Source organism: Lygodium microphyllum, chromosome 17 (genome assembly GCF_053477565.2).
Source record: "Lygodium microphyllum isolate KBCC chromosome 17, Lygodium_microphyllum_v1.1.10, whole genome shotgun sequence".
Classification (NCBI taxonomy): domain Eukaryota; kingdom Viridiplantae; phylum Streptophyta; class Polypodiopsida; order Schizaeales; family Lygodiaceae; genus Lygodium; species Lygodium microphyllum.
The window spans coordinates 18,666,989-18,683,434 of NC_141151.1; positions in this window are offsets into that span (position 1 = coordinate 18,666,989).

Below are 16,446 nucleotides of genomic sequence, written 5' to 3' on the forward strand. Positions count from 1 at the left end.
AAACTTTCCATGGGGTCTAATCAAAATGAAGCTTTCTTTTCTTTAAGGAATCACTGGGAAAAATTCAATTCTCCAACACAGCATGCTCAGGTGAAGCAAGTCCCATTGCCACTCTTCATCCCGGTGATGGTACAAGGGACATGATAGTCTTTCCTCTCTTTCTTGCACCTAAAATTTTAAAAGCTCACAACGTAAACATGAACACATCCAACAATTGACAAAGATAACTTAACATTGGAATAACAATACATGGCTTAACACTTGCAAACCACTTGGTAGGCATTGTCACAGCTTGATGTAGCGTCACAAAACAACTGAGGTCCTTAAATTCATACGCCGGCCACCCCCTCGGTATTCTATCAGTGTGAGATCGCCGAAACCTCTTATCCTGCTCAGCTTTACCCATATGCACTCGAAAGCATTGAGTATACCCACAATGCACCACCTCAATAAAAACTGGAAGTAAAATCTCTATGTTGACATCATCATACAAACGCTCAATGACCCTTGCAAGCGTTCTTCTTATAATATCGTGCGTTGTCACTGCGCGCAAGTTACACTGTAGTTCCTTCTGATACTCAGAAGCTAGATAATAACCCCAGCTTAGAGTAGGCATCTGCAAAAGTCAAGCAAATACTTATATACAGTGTAGAGAATATATACTCAATTACCATCGAGTATATGCCAACCGAATACAACTTTGAGGCTATCTCACATATACACCAAGCAAGGACTACAAAGCCATCAAAATTCAATAGATACATCTCTAAAAAAATGCAAGCATATCTTCCACTCTCCAAAAAATTCATCTCCATATGCATCTTTGCAAAACAGCAATGTACCTCATTGCATCTTTTGAAGTACCTCCTTGTACACAATGTTCGTCGTGACATTCACAGTGCTTCCATCCTCATCCAATAACACCCTCACACCGCATGAGGATTTCACCCTTGAAAATGCAACATACAACTGTCCATGTGTAAATACTGGTGTCTTTAAGTAAAGACCAACAACAGACAATGTCTGGCCTTGCGACTTATTGATCGTCATAGCAAACACCAGTCGAATAGGAAATTGCCTCTGCCTCATAGCAAACGGAAATTGCAAGGTGCTAGGAATAAAAGTGATTCTAGGAATAAAAACTCGTTCCCCTACATTTGTCCCTGTTATTATCTCAGCATCTATCACCTTTTTATTGAATGCCTTGCACATCAACCGTGTACCATTACACAAACCTTTTGCTGGATTTAAGTTCCAAAGCAGAATAATAGGTGCATTCATCTTTAGCAACAATAGATGGGGAGGAAATCCACCTCCAAGATCCAGTGTATTTAAATACTCTACAGAGCATAAAAATGAGCTATCACCCGTCTCTGCAATTGAATCCGCACTATAGTATTATATAACTTCTCCTGGCATCGATTGCAATGCACAATGATTCAAAGAAGCCACCTTTGTATTCCACGCTACAAGTATAGCACGCTCACTAAAATATGCCCCAAAGTCTCTCACCGCGGACACTTCACCGTACATACTATTAACCAAGGTTTCAATAAAGCACCCTTTCAATACCATGCTAGATGGAATATGTAACTTATCACAATTCTCCGTAATACCCACTCCATCCCCTATCCCTTGAATCCAACCAACAAATCCATTATCCATTACACCACTAGCGGTTGACATCCTCATATTCCCAGACAACCTTAGTACCTTAACATACTGCCATAAATGAGAGCAACATAGTGCCGCATTAGCAATATCTTCACGGGAGCCCTTCATCACGACAGGCAAGATTTACCTAAAATCACCCCCAAGCAAAGTAACCTTTCCACCAAATGGTTTATCATAGCTCATAATATCTCTTAAAGTTCTATCAATAGCTTCAAATGCAAACATGTGCATCATGGAAGCCTCATCCCATAAAATAAGGCTCGATTGTCTGAACAGTTGAGCAAGATTGCTCTGACAGGAATATTACAGGTGGATCGATTACATAGATCCAATGGAAATTTAAATCTCGAGTGAGTAGTATGACCGCCCTGCTGAAGCAAAGCAGCAATGCCAGATGATGCCGTTGCTAATGCTATATGACGATCACTGCACAACCTAGCATGCAAACACTTGTAAAGAAATGTCTTTCCAGACCCACCGGGACCATCCAAAAAAAAAAACCATCCCCAAAGTTTCCACCAATGGCACCTATAACTGCATTATATGCAACCCTCTGTCCATCATTCAACATTGCCTCCATATAAACACAAACTCTACGTTGCTCCAGTATATCATATGCATATTCATCTTCTAAAAGAGGGTTAGCACACAACTGAGAATCTGTTCGATGAGGTTATGGCAATCCATCAAAGTCAGACAATCTTCGCCCATGTTGTCGCAAAAGATCCTGAAGATGCAATAAAGCCCTCTTTGATGCCTCTTGTTGTAGAACTGTAGAAGATATATGCACATGCTCTAGCTATAACTTATACAAAATATCCTCCACCATCAGTGACATAAACCTATCCCAGAGCTGACCAGGTTGCATAGGCTCACAGAAGACCAAAATTGCAGCAAATAAAGCACGCAATTGGGCACCAATTTGTATAGATGCAGCCTCTTCCAAGCACACAACACAATCATCATCACCCTCTAACATGCCCTTTGCAATGCAGGCTTCCTTAAAGGTGTTGTACACCACGTTGCCAATAGTACACAAATCATCAAAAGACATACATCCTCGAGACACTGTCAAGAGCATTCGCAAGTAATAACACTCACTAGATGTGGGCAGCACAAAGTATATTCAACCACACGTATTTCCACACTTTCTCTTCGTCCATACCTTTCATTGTGCATTCCACACCCAATACATCAGGAAGTATTGATACCGAATAGCTCGAGCCTCTGGATGAATACGATTGCACACAAACCATTCCGTAAGAGTAGTTTTCATGATATCTTCATTCTACATAACATCTTATGTATTGTCTGTATCTTGAAACACCACATAATTCTCATCAGGCAAGTGCACCTGCAATCGCTGTATATCAAGCTTCTCATTGTGCGATGCATAGTCATATATTCGCCAACACTCTTCCAAAGCAGAAACATACCGTGCATCTAAATAACTCTTGATCTCATCCACTTTACGAAAGGTCGTACCATTTAACCTTGAGTTTCCAACAAAAAATTTAATCGTTGCACGATCATGTCCCTTGTATATATACTTATACAAATACTTAACAGCTGCCACCATTGAGCATACCTCATCATTTATATGTGCATTGTATTTTTTACTCAAGTACGGATTATATGGAACAATCCATCGATTATCAATAGTATTACCCTTTATTGTGACTGTCTTTCCATCATCTCGTCTTCTATAAACAGGATAGCCAGAGCTATCAACAGTTGTTACATTCACAAACCTTCGAGGGAATTTTTTTAGTGCATCGACCATTGCGCATGCAAGGGCTCTTAGGATTCATTACACCACAAGGACCATGGACATTGCATTTTGAGATAGTTTCAAACAAAGCTGAAAACTTTGCTCTATCAGGAAACTCAACACAAACAAATCTATCATAATGGCATGCTTCAGAGGGTTTAAAAGGGTGCTTCAAAATTAGCAAAGTATGAGAATGTGGTAGCCCCCGCTTTTGAAACTCAATCACACTAACATAGCCTGCAACATTTCCAAACAGATTCCTTTTCAACAATGTATGCATCATATCATCATGTTTTTTATGGAATACCCGAGCAGTCAAATCAGGACGATCATAAGCAGTCTGTCCAGGCAACAAAGCATTAGTTATCTCTAACCACTTTGGATTACATGTCATCGTTATAAACAAATCAAGTTTTCCCTTACTTTGCACTATAGCCATGGCATCTTGATACAACTAATACATGTGTCTTGGCCCACCAGTAAAAGAAGATGACAAAACCACCCTTTTACCAATAGAGGTACCAATAATCCCCATCGGCCCATCATCCATCACTCCCACCATATCTGCTAGGCCCTTATAAACTTTCGAGCATAAAACTGATTGATTTTGACGACACCAAGCTAACCTACATTGCTCTATACTACAATAAGCATCAACAATAAATTGTTGCAACAATCGGCCACCCCGCAACATGCACACCTTAGTGTCCTCACACACTTGTAGTCAAAATGCATAAAATTGCATCTGAGTAACACAGTCCTTATTAGACAATCCATGTATATTAATTGGAACATTAACACCACTATAAGGTACCTTTACATGCCAACCATCATCACCCATAGGAAAAAGAAGAACGTATAGCATTGGCATATATGCCCTATGCAAGTTTGAAATAGCAATACATCGTCCATCCCGACTATAAACATGTATGTCTCGACGATCAAGAGTATTCTCATCTCCTTGTCCTGGCATGATAGCCGCAACCTCAGTTGCCACTAGAGCTGAGTATTGTCTATTAGCATGTTGAACCCCAAAAATAGTCATTCTCAAATCATGCAAGGGATTGTTTTGCAATTGCATACCTATGGATCTAAAAGCTTGTGCATATGCATTGTGTTGATGCATCATAGGCTGAAGCTCCCCAAGCAAGTTTGGCAATAAATTAGGCATAACATCCAACCGATTAGATAACTCATGCTCAGTATCATAAACATAAAGTTGTGCAAATCTTGGCCTTTCATGTCGTTGCACATTAGGAATCAAAGGGCCTATATGATGATAAATGGAGCCATGCACTCTAAAGGTATAAGAATTTCCTACAACAGACAAAAGCTCATCAACATTGGCACCAAGCGACACAAATGCAAGAGCACTATTATATGCTCGTATATTATTTTTAAATACTTTGCTTTGAGGATGCATACCATGCAACAAATCATGCAATAGTTGTGGTGGATATTGCAACTGTGGCAACATTACTTTTCCATTTCGACAACAATGTTTACCAAACAAAACTAACCCCTGCACTTGAGCCTCACATCTCCACAATTTAGCCGAACATCGCTCACACATCTCAGAAAGACTCCCCATGGAATGCATAATCGGGTCTTGAAATAGCAATATTGTAGTTGCATGATGAATATCCATTGCAGGCAAAGCATGTAGAATGGAGCAAAAACCTCCATTTCGAGCACTAAAGGTTGGAGCATTATTGACACGTGACTCATTAATCACATCATTTCCTGAGGTTTTGGTGATTTTTAGCATCACAATTATAATCATTAGCAAATTGCTGCTCAATCAAACTGTGAAGTCCCTCACGAATCAAGCTATCATGATTTAGAGCCCCTCCTTGCAAAATGTTCCAGCACTCAACTATAGTAGAACACATCTCTTTATACCCCCTCCAGTCATTCTTGCCATTTGAGTCCTAAGCCTAGCAATCTGTCGCCGTCTATATCGTGTAGAGTTGAGTCTATGCCTATGAATACGCAACACATAATCCCTGCTAGTTCTCTGATTATTTAATCCCATATTGTTTGGATTCTCACAAAGCCTGCACATCAAGAGAAAACATGCATTCTTTCAAGGAGAGACTTGATTGGAATTAGTATTTTCAAAAAAACTTAAAGTAGAATCAATCTAGAATCACATAATCCAAAATACTACGACAATTTAAATCAGCACAATCCTTCTACGTGCAAGGAACAATAGTAGTCAAAATTAGAATCATCATATATTTTTATATATTCTATACAATTAGATATATCTAACCCAAAGACAAAAAAAAAACTATATCCAACCGACGCGCGATCCCCCAACCTATAACTCAAACCCAAACATCACTCTTCAACATGAATGCGCAATAAACTATCAAACGTTAGGATTCTTAAATCAATGAACTCTTCTCTGTAGATTGCAAGACATAATAAGTATTTCTATAGATCAAACCTCAAGAAAGAGACAATATACTTAAAAATAAAAATGTATTTAATATTTACAAACTCTTGAAAAGAGAAATAATACACAATTTTATTCCAATCCATAGCAAGTTCCTAGACATTGAAACATATTTTACAGAGAATATTACTCTTTGATACGTACTATATTCACTACAAGAGAAAGGCCCTATAGACGCGCACTGTACATGCGAAAAAGCGGGCGCGTTTATAAGCGTGTGTATCAGCGCGTCTATTTATGCTAGTATACAGAACACGTCTATATATCTGCGTTTATAAACGCATCTATAGATGCGAAAATAAACGCACATATTTTTCATTTCTCATAAAGTCCCTAAATATGACCAAACCTCTTAACAACTAGTATTTGTTTGAATACATTACCAACTTTACTTCTTTCTGAGTATTACAAATATACATCCAATCATTCAAAGCTAATTATATATGTGTGATTTCATGCCCTATACAAATGTGACTAGATAGGGCATGATTGGATCTATATATGACATAATTACACCCGGATCATAAGGACATGATATACATGTATAGGATCATAAGGACATGATATACATGTATATACGACATGATATACATGTATAGGGCATACATATATAGGACATGATATACATTACCAACTTTACTGATGCCAGGCGGCATATTTCACGGTGGATTCCGTGAGGTTTTACGGTGGATTCCGTAAACTTTGATGATCGAGGCTCATACACAAAGTGGATTCTTTGTGCGAGAAGTTGATGGGGATGCCTGTCCTTTTCGGGTGTTTCATTAATTTAGTGTGTACATGGGTGATTCCGCAAAATGCATATTAAATTAATAAACGTTTATGAGTTTAGAGTGCGCACTCGTAATAAATTAAGGTTAGGATTTATTTTTAACCATTTGATTTATTTATGTAGCTGAAGACTGCTAGGTATTCACTTTTGTCGGTTTAATTGTATTATTTTACTAATGATTGTGAATGCTTCAGTTGATGTGTAGAGATAGCAGCAGTGGCGGAGGAAAGCATTGGAGGATAGCGAGTATTCGATTTATTGATTATATTTTGATGGGCGCATACCTTAGGCATGACGCCTATATTTTGTCACGCCTATTTATTGAGGCATTTGATATTTATTATTATTTTGTATGCGCATGGGTGCACGATTATGTTATTTTTACTTGGACATTATATTGGGCATGCCAGACTCTTTGGGCACCGTCCGTTAGCTTTATTCCTATTTTGTGCTAAAGCAAACTCAAAAGCTAAAATCTTGCTATTTTGTAATTTGGGCTATTATTTGAGCTTGAAGATGAATAATACATAAAATACATGCTTTGTGGAGCGCTCACACAAGGCATGGGGGGAGATTGCACCCAATTGGTCTCTTGTTTATGTCGTTCATGCTTTTTACCTTGTAATTTGTGCAAAAAGTAGAGTTCTATTGTTCTTGGGGACCTTCCAGCATTCACTACGCAAGCGTACAGCATCCGATCTGCGCATCAGTGGTATCAGAGCAAAGCTGAGATCAAGAGCTTCCAATCGCTACCCATCTTGTGCGAAGGCGGAGCTCCTGGAACGATCGGGCTCTACGGTCAATCTCGTCGCGAACGGTTGATACAGGCAAATTCCTGGCGATCAAGAATCCCTGTTTCCATCATCAGACTGCGAAGGACCGGTCTGCAAAGGCGGAGGACCACTCCCATCTCTCCTACATCAAGTCGTCAAGAACAGAGATAAGCTCTCTCTTAATCCCAAAAGTTTAAAAGCTAATCAATCTTTAAAAGCTTAAGAAGCTTAGCTTAAGCTTTAAGAAGCTTTAAGCTTCTCAAATTTTCGTGAGGCCTCAGAAGACGTCAGCGCAAATTTCGCCGCGCTGAAAAAACGCCCCCTTCCCCCCCCCCCCCCCCACGATTTCGCCGTGCTTCACAGATTAAGCTCCTAAGCTTAATCACTTAAGCTTTTAATCAGCTAAGTCATCTTAAATCTCCAAGTCATACACAACCAATCAGATTCTTTAAGTTTTTCAAGTCAAGTTCTGCAAGTCCGACAAAGCAACTAAGTTCTGCAAGTCTACAAACCCTGCAAGTCACATTAGTCCGGTACTGTGCAAGTCAAACAAGTCAACTGGAGTCAAAACTGACTTCTGTTTAAAACTCATAGAAGGGTTGTTCCTGCGAAGAAACTCTGAACTGCAAAGTTGTTCATTGGAAGGTACTCTACGCATACGCAGGTTTGCTGAAGCATTTTCAGCATACGAAGAAGGATAAAATGCAGATTTTTCGAAGATTATGAAAGCCACACCCAAAAATATATAAGCCTTGTATTCCCGAACTTGAGCTACGCTCATCCCGCTAACTTGATTTTGAGAGTGAGAGGTCTTTTGAGTTTTGCAGGATGACGGAACCACATATGGATGATTTAATGGCTGAAGGCGACCTACCTGAACCTACGATGGAGCAAAAGCTGGACTTAATTATGATGCAATTGGATGAAGAACGACGAGCTAAGCAAGCATTGCAAGTTCAATTGGCAAATTTACAAAGATCGTTTACCGACAAAGAAGAACCTCAATCTGAAGATCTTATCCGACGTACCATCGACGCGACTCTCGAAGCTCAAACTATCCACAAGGATTCAAAGATAAGTAAAAGAAATTTCAAATTCCGTACTTTCAATGGCACTCGAGAGGGAAAAACTGTTCTTGCATTCATTAGTCAGTTTGACGACTACTTTCATGAGGAAACCTATGCAGAAAAAGATAAAATCAAGTGTGTCACTAATCATTTAGTGGACAGAGCATCTCTTTGGTGGATTGTAGTTCGCAAGAGTATAGATTGTCCCACTACCTGGGAGAATTTCAAGCAGAAGTTTATGCAGAATTTCCTTCCTCCACAATTTCATGAGAAAGCTATAAAGCAATGGGACCTTCTTCAGCAACGGGATCGTGAGCCTATTCCTCAGTACACAGAGCATTTTTGGAATGCACTACTCCAGTTACGTATGTTTGAAGACGTACCTGAAGCGACACACAAGCGCAAGTATATGTCTGGACTCCTTGGGCATTACTACGCTGAAGTTAATATGTTCAAGCCTGCTACTCTTGAAGACGCAATTTCATTAGCTCACGACACTGAAGACAAGCTGCGAGGTAGAGACAGACGTCCACAGTAATTCCAAGCCAATGGTAACTATGGATCTAAACAATTCAACTCAAATTTTAGAAGATTTAATCAAGGTCGTTTCTCTTCATCATCTTTCCGTAAAAATTGGGCAAAACCGGTTTCTTTACCATCCAATGTTAATCAAAACCCAAACCCTATTCCACAGCCAAATCCTAATATCCTTAGACTTCCTGCCATTGCAAACAATGTAACCAAAGCCAAGCCTATAGTATGCTATAAATGCCACCAGCCTGGACATCTAGCAGCAAATTGCCATTCGAAGAAGCCACTTGCCCATATCAACTACCTTGGAGCAATGGAAGAAGACAAACATGAAGATATGCCTGATTTCACAGAAGATGAGGACGACACTATTACTCCTTCGGATACTTTACCAGGTATGCCAACTCCACATTCTTTATTGACTATGAAATGTCTAGTGCATGGAAAGGAATAGATTATTTTGCATGATGACGGAAGCACTCATGATTTTATTTCAGCAAAGCTAGTAAAAGAATTGAAGTTACAGACTGTACCTACGCATTATCGCATTAAAGCAACATTCTTAGGCACTAGGTATAATGGTACACAGGAAGTGCATGACTTAGAGATTCAAATTGAAAGAAATAATTTTCTAGTTGTCCCATTACAGTCGAGTGACATTATTTTAGGTATGCCTTGGCATCATCAGCATAACCCAGATATAGATTATTCCACGCATTCAATTAATATTAAATTTCAAGGAAAACATATTACATTGTATGGTATGCATGCATCTAATGCTTTTCCACTGCTTTCGCATACTCAAGCTAAACGTGCATTATGCAAGAGTAGTAAATCTTATCTCATTTGGGTGAATGAACTGCAAGTTAAAGAAAATCATATGCACCCTAGGCATAAAGAATTTCTTGCACATTTTAAAGACTGTTTTGCCGAAGATCTACCACCTGGTTTACCTCCTTCACGTCCAGAAGACCATAAAATAGATTTGATTCCTGGTACACAACCACCTTGTAAAGCACCATATAAGCATAACCAAATAGAGCAAAAAGAAATTCAAAGTCAAGTTGAGGAATTACTAAATAGAGGATTGATTACACCTAGTAGTTCTCCATTTGGTGCACCTGTTCTGTTAGTCAAGAAAAAGAATAATACCTATCGTATGTGCATTGACTATCGAGCTTTAAATCAGATCACAGTAAAGAATAGGTATCCAATTCCTAGAGTCGATGACCTTATGGACAAACTGCAAGGATATGCTATATTTAGTAAAATAGACCTTAAGTCTGGTTATCATCAGGTGAGACTAGATAAGTCAGACATATTCAAGACTGCATTTAGGACATAGTTTGGTCATTATGAATTTTTAGTGATGCCATTTGGATTGACTAACGCACCTGCTACATTTAGTAGAATGATGAACCGTATATTTTTGAAATATCAGTATTGTGTAATTGTCTTCTTTGATGATATTTTGGTGTTTAGTCGAAATGAGAAGGAACACTATGAGCATTTGTCATTAGTTTTCCAGTTACTAAAAGATAATCAACTATATGCAAATCCGGAAAAGAGTGAATTCTTTAAAACAAAAATTGAGTATTTAGGTCATATTGTATCATCTGATGGAATTAAAGTTGACCCTAAGAAAATAGATGCAATATTGAATTGGCATGTACCTAAAAATGTGCATGAGTTACGATCATTCCTTGGTCTTGCTAGTTTCTATAGGAAGTTTGTGCGTAATTTTTCATTACTTGCTTTACCACTGACTAAACTTCTGAAGAAAGGAATTGTCTATCATTGGTCCGATAATCAACAGAAATCCTTTGACTTGTTGAAATATGCATTAACCCATGCCCCTGTCTTACAGTTGCCTGATTTTAATAGACCATTCTTTCTAGTAGTGACTAATGCTAGTGAATCATGAATAGGAGCCGTACTTATGCAGGAAAATCATCCCATAGCCTATTCTAGTTGTAAGCTGAAACCCTCTGAACTGAAATATTCCACATATGACAAAGAATTATTAGCTGTTGTACAAGCCTTAAGACAGTGGAAACACTACTTAATGGGTTCAGAATTTATGATTAAGATCGATCAGTAAAGTATTAGACATTTACTTAGCCAACCCCAAATATCTGACCGACATATCAAATGGGCATCCTTTATCCAGAGTTTTCATCCTATCATTCAATATCAACCCGATAAAGAAAATGTAGTGGCTGATGCATTAAGTAGAAGACCTCCCTTTCATAATATTTCTGTTATATCTTTTCATTCTTTGATTGCTATGAAAGATACTTATCATTAGGATATTACTTTTCATGCTGATTGGAATAAATTAGTTCAAAATAATTTGATTCTTATTGATTCACTATCTTATAATGATGGATTCATGTTTTATGAAAAGAGATAATGTGTTACAGTTCCATTCCGATCTTTTGTTTTGAATGAGATTTATTGTCCCCCATATCAAGGTCATAGAGGTATCATATCTACTTTACGTACATTAACTGAAGATTTTTATTGGCCGCATATGGACACTGATGTATCTAACTTTGTTTCTGAATGTTTGATTTGTCAAAGAGTTAAGAGACATCTTGGTAAACAGTATGGATTACTTATGCCTTTGTCTATTCCATCTAGACCTTGGGAACAAATTTCTATGGATTTTATTACTGGTTTACCTAATACTAAATCTAACCATGATATGATTTGGACAGTAGTAGATAGGTTTAGTAAACAAGCATATTTCATTCCATGTAAGAAAACTTTAACAGCATCACAAGCAGCACAGTTGTTTTTGAAAACTGTTTTCACTAACCATGGATTACCAAAAGTTATAATTTCAGATCGTGATTCTAGATTTTGTAACAACTTTTGGATTACTCTGTTTGCTAACCTAGGCACAAAAATTGATTTCTCATCTGCATTTCATCCTGAAACTAATGGACAAACAGAAGCCACTAACAGTACTATACTAGATCTTTTACGTGCTTATACTATTTCTAAGCCTCAGACATGGGATATACATTTGCATTTATTACAGTTTGCATATAACAATACACCACACACATCTACAAAGAAAGCACCATTTGAAGTGATTTATGGTTATAGATTATCTACACCTGTTGCATCTTTGTCAAATAGAATTCAGAGTGCTGATGATATTGCTAGTACGCATAATACTATTTTTGATGAGGTTAAAGACATGATTGCCAAAGCCCAGCAATCATATACCAAGCAAGCCAATAAGAAAAGACAAGCAATGAATTTCAAAGTTGATGACTATGTTTGGTTGAGAATAGAAAAACGTAGATTACAAAGTGTAGATAGACACCTAGTTGTGAAATTAGCCCCTAGATTCTATGGACCATTTAGGATCATTCATAAAATTAATAACAATGCATTCAAGTTAGAATTACCACCTCATTGGAAAATTCACAACACATTTCACATTAGTTTATTAAGACCATTTAGAGGCCAATTACCTGTACACCCTGTTTATGAAAACCCACATTTGTTAGAGGAAGAAACTGAAATACTTGAACCTGAAGCTATCATAGATACTGACTTTATGACCACTAGAACTGGCCGAAGATATTCTAGATATCTAGTTAAATTTAAGAACCATCCTGTAGAGGAAGCACAATGGATGCACGCTAGAGACTTAAATGCTTTTCCCACTCTGTTAGCTCCACATTGAGCTAATAGCAATTGAGGTCAATTGCTATCCCACCCCGGGGGTATAATGCCAGGAGGCATATTTCACGGTGGATTCCATGAGGTTTTACGGTGGATTCCGTAAACTTTGATGACCGGGGCTCATACACAAAGTGGATTCTTTGTGCAAGAAGTTGATGGGGACGCCTGTCCTTTTCGGGCGTTTCATTAATTTAGTGTGTACATGGGCGATTCCATAGCGGGCGATTCCGCAAAATGCATATTAAATTAATAAACGTTTATGAGTTTAGAGTGCACACTCGTAATAAATTAAGGTTAGGATTTATTTCTAACCAGTTGATTTATTTATGTAGCTGAAAACTGCTAGGTATTCACTTTTGTCGGTTTAATTGTATTATTTTACTAACGATTGTGAATGCTTCAGTTGATGTGTAGAGATAGCAGCAGTGGCGGAGGAAAGCATTGGAGGATAGTGAGTATTCGATTTATTGATTATATTTTGATGGGCGCATATCTTAGGCATGACGCCTATATTTTGTCATGCCTATTTATCGAGGCGTTGGATATTTATTATTATTTTGTATGCGCATGGGCGCACGATTATGTTATTTTTACTTGGACATTATATTGGGCATGCCAGACTCTTTGGGCACCGTCCGTTAGCTTTATTCCTATTTTGTGCTAAAGCAAACTCAAAAGCTAAAAGCTTGCTATTTTGTAATTTGGGCTATTATTTGAGCTTGAAGATGAATAATACATAAAATACATGCTTTGTGCAACGCTCACACAAGGCATGGGGGGAGATTGCACCCAATTGGTCTCTTGTTCATGTCGATATATATATATATATATATATATAAAGAGAGAGAGAGAGAGAGAGAGAGAGAGAGAGAGAGAGAGAGAGAGAGAGAGAGAGAGAGAGAGAGAGAGAGAGAGAGAGAGAGAGAGAGAGAGAGAGAAAACTGATCAATACACTCACATGTCTCATTTGTTGTGCACTTAACCTAGCCATGCATAAACTTATAGATCAAAGCTTAATCGGTGATTCAAGGGAGTACCCTCACTTTTTAGGGTAGTTCCTTGATTCTCATTATTCTCGAGGAATATACATCACAATCAATACAATCAAAGCAAAAGCAAGACATGCATGCCAATTCATAGCATGAGTAGATTGATGTAAATCAGTTGGCTTGTGCATGTGCAAGCTATTCCAATCATGTCAAGGTGCACTTATAGCTCACATATAATTTTAGATAAGGTGGACCACATGTAGCCAATGTGCACATGTCCTCTTTTCATCACTGTAAGGATACTTTGCAATACCAACAAGCCAACTACAAATCTCTTATCTATGAAATGTATAAGTAAATTAACTTGGTTAATTTGATGAGGTCAAGTTTTCCTTCCATGGACAGTGTGGTTGGCTATCTACTTCAAGGTTATGGGAACTTGCAGAAGTCAATGGAGCATCCTAAAAATGATGATACTCTAATTACTATATCAAGTCACTTCATGTACATATCTTTGATTGATTGATAGATAATATGCCTTTCTCTATCTCTTTCATATACACCTTCATTGCATTATCTCTCTCTAGCTAAAAACCATTTGTGCTTTATCCACCTATTGATACTTGCATGCAATTGCAAGTGGGATGGTCTAGTAAGTCACCACATATGTGCCAATTGACTTGCCAATGTGTTATCTCTTATCCTCAAGCTTTGTTATATATGTCACTACATAGGTCAATTGATTTGCTAGTGTACCATCTCTTATCTCAAGATTTTCTATATATTTCACCAGTATTCTCAATCAAAAACATCATATCAAGCATATCTTGCATTAATCAAGCAGATTGGCCAACCCAACATAAATGAAATTGTATGAATAGCAATGTAGATCAAGATCTTATTTTAAATCAATGACACCTTTTTGCACAATATAAACTGTTAGAGTTTAACTACAATATATAATGCCTGCAAATAAGAAAGAGGCTTGATTTGTTGGACCACTATGCACATACAATCTATATATGTCATATTCCCTAAATGCATGCATTGATACTTACAACATGGAGGCAAACATTTTGATATTGAAAGACTAGGAAAGTCATGTCATGTTGATCCAAAAACAACCAAAAGCTAGCATCTAATCAGTTTAATTGTTACTGCGTGTCTGTTAGCGCATGTAATAGGTATTATCTGTGCATATACACGCACTTACAGACGCGGTACGCAAATATTTAAAAAAATTAAAAAAATTTGTGGCTTTCTTTTCAAACCCGTGCTTTCCTGCGTTTTTCGCGCATTTTCTGTAGTTCGAGCTCGACATCACTACTCATGTCTATCTATCACTTCATGAAGACAATGAGGGAAGGAAATAAGAGTAAAAAAAGGACAGGAGGAAAGAAGAGCCAAAGAGTAAAGAACAAGAGCCAAACAGCAAGGAAGAGAAGAAGATTCAAGCAACTTACCAAGGGAAGGGAGAAGGAGGACAAGGAGCTTGCAACCTAGCCGCCACCCGTCGGAACAAGCAAAGAAGGTGAGTTCTTCTTCTCTCTCTCAATTTTGTTTGCTTTCTCTGTCTGTTTCTCTCTCTCTCTCTCTCTCTCTCTCTCTCTCTCTCTCTCTCTCTCTCTCTCTCTCTCTCTCTCTCTCTCTCTCTCTCTCTCTCTCTCTCTTCTCTCTTTACATGCTATAGACTGTCATCTATGGAGATTTTTTTGCGCGTTTTTAAACCAAGTTTGAAAAAAATGGTCCGACTGTGCGCGTCTGTCAGCGCGTCCAAATGACAGTGTAGACGCATGTATAGACACGGAAATAGACACGCTGACAGATGCACACAAAGACACAGATATAGACGCAGCATGTAATATGTTTTATTTGCATAGGGTAATATGATTTTTCTTGTGTAGATGTGGAATCCTGGATCTTCCAGCAGCACTGATCCTGAGTTGGAACACATGAACAACACCTTAGCGGAGTTTTCTAGAGGTGTTAGTAGCTTTTTTGGAGGTTTTCCAAACAAGGAGCAATTCATGGGGGAGATGACCAATTATCTTGGTCGCCCTCCCACTGCAAAGGAGGTTTTCAGTGTGATGTCTGGGACACCTATCATATCTTTGCCTAGCACTGCCGCACAAACACCAAACCTTGGCACACCTCTACTAACAGGTACTCCATGCACTATGCATATACATAGATCGGCTGATGCACAGGGATGAGCTGAAGTACATGGATCGGCCGAAGCACGTGCATTTGCAGAAGCACATGCATCGAGTGAGGTAGAGGGTAGTGCCCGTCGAGGGAGGAGGGAGAGTCGTACGGAAGGACGAGGGCTTTGTGGGGGTTGACTAGGAGGTGGCTCTCGATCACCCTCACCGGGAAATGAGAGAGATGAGCCTCCACAAATGTACTACTCTGTCAGTGATATTGGTGGTATCTTGCATGACTCTGAGGGGAGGGAAGTGATAACCTACTTGAGGAGTGTCGTGCATGCCACATACAAAGATTGCATGATTCCCTTCAAGCACCAAAAAAATGGTTTGTGGCAAGAGGTGCTGCGGGCAGTACATAGAAGGTACCCTAATCCCGAGAATTCACGATTCTCAGATGATTGGGGACGGTCAAATGTGAGAGGCGCTTCATAACAATATGTCTCACCTTATGACGCGCGCCAAGGAGTCATTGCGGATACAA